The sequence below is a fragment of the Ursus maritimus genome, unplaced genomic scaffold, assembly GCF_017311325.1.
Source record: "Ursus maritimus isolate PB19 unplaced genomic scaffold, ASM1731132v1 scaffold_3, whole genome shotgun sequence".
NCBI lineage: Eukaryota > Metazoa > Chordata > Mammalia > Carnivora > Ursidae > Ursus > Ursus maritimus.
The window spans coordinates 93805191-93807338 of NW_024425563.1; positions in this window are offsets into that span (position 1 = coordinate 93805191).

Genomic DNA, 2148 nt, shown 5'->3' on the forward strand with positions numbered 1-2148 from the left:
GCAGACACAGCGCCTTGCGTGTGCGCACAGACCGCTCCCACAAACCGGGCTGGTGAGCCCACCACCACCGAGCAGGTGTGCGCGGGGGCGGGGCAAGGCACAGGGAAGTCAGTGACTTTGCTTAAGGGCGACATCATTAGCAGGAAGCAATGCCGGAGCCGGGTGTCCTGGGCCAGGGGCAGACGCTCTCGTGCCTGGTCTCAGACTCGCAGGCACATTTACTCCATCACTGACAGGGTTCACGCTCACCAAAGTACCAGGGTCCCCCGTGTCCACCTTCAGTCTCTGGGAGGCCCTCCGCCTCACTAAGCTTGGCCCCATGGACATGAGTGCCCAGGAGCCCTAGGGCTCCTGGGCCCCTGATGTCTTCAGGCCCAAGGCAGGGCCCTCAAGCTGTGGCCAGCCCAGGACCAGGCAGAGCAAACTCATGCTTAGTGTTTGGAGCCCCGGGGTCTGGCCCTGGGCAAGACCCAGGTTTCTGGAAATTGGAATCACAGGAGCAGCACTGACTTCAGGGTCTGAAGGAGAACCTCTCGTGGGACTGAACATCACCTAAAACAGGGTGAGGGGAACGCCATGACTGACGCTTTCCAAGGCTCCAGCGCAACCTTTCCGGTCCCTGCACCTGCGTGGCGGTGGTCCTCTCACACTGCCCAGACAGCTCGGGGCTCTGTTGGACGGCGAGTCCCCCACCACCACGGGGTCCTGCCCAGGGCACCCTCGTGCTCAGATTCTGTTACACCCAGTCTTTAGACTGGTCTGTTTTCAAAAGTTGCGCTTTAGGCAAATATTGGATGCAATTTCACAAACAGTGATTTTCCTGATTACTAAGCAGTTAATTTATTTTGGGTCCTGCATCCTTTTAAAAGTCTGTCAAACTCTTTCCCCAGGAAGAATAAAACAAAACACACACGTAATTTTCTCGAATTCAATGATTAAACCTTATCTTTGGGCGATGGACAGAGCCACTGGGGATAACTTCCCTGGTTCAGATTCAAGAAGAGCTCGAATCCAGTTTGTAAGGGAACTGATATTCACAATTCTAAGGGAGCTTTCCCTGAACTCTGGACCCATGATTATCCCGGTGATATTGCTACAGTGCAAGAGAAGCAGTGAACCAGCATCTTAATGATACCGAAGAGATGAGTTTCTAGTGCCAAGGGTTAGAGATTCTTTCTGCATCTCAGAAGGGAAAAGGTTTTCCTAAATGTATCAGCAAGAGGTCAGGTTTTCCGAGTTCCAGTACTGTTTCAGCCCCCAGCTTGGGCGTCCAGGGCCAGGCTCCCAGGACTCGGGAGCAACACTGAATGAATATCAGGGGAGCAGCAGCTGTGGCGACCTGGGGCTCCAGGAAAGGGGCCCAGGGGCTTGCAGTTCAAGAAAGGGTTCCCATCCAGACGGCTGCCTTGCTGAGTCCAGCAAAAGGGGGACAAGGAACACTGAGGGGGTTTCTAGTCACCACAGCGGGGGGAGGGGGGCGGTCTCCTCAAAGTCACGACAGACAGAGGGAAGGAGCCCGCAAGGCCTAAACAGCAGGTTCCCAGAGCTCACAGAGCTGGGGTTGGGTTCCAGGGATCATGGGGTGCCCCCGGCCCTGGTAAGGGCCAGCGCAGGTCAGGATTCAGTCACAGCATCCAGAGTGGGGGAGCTCACACGTGGCCAGCGGCCACGGATGCCGTCACGGAGGGAGCCTGGCCCCACAGGCATGAAGCAAGATGAAGGGCATGCTGGGGGCCGGCTGGGGTTGGCGTGGCAGCTGTGGGGGCCTGGGGATGAGCCGTGGGCCAGACAGAGGCAGGGCTGAGGGCCACAGCCTGTCCATCAGCCCCCCGACCCACACAGCTGTGTGCGCAAGGGCTTCACTGCTCTAGGCCTCCCTTATTGTCTGCAAGAGGGGATGGCCACCGCCATGCCCTGCATTACTGTGAAGACGCGGATCCCACTCCCAGGAACAGCATGCAGGGCAGAGCTCTGCTTAAAGACTGGGGACAGCGCGGCATCCGTGAGACACTTCTCTCGGGCATCCCCCATTCCCGACCTTCTGTCCCACACCCCTCCTCGGACACCGTGATCCCCTCTGAGGAAACAGGAGAGTCAAGGCAGAGAGGAACCTGTCCGTCACCACCATCTGCACATGCAATCATTCCG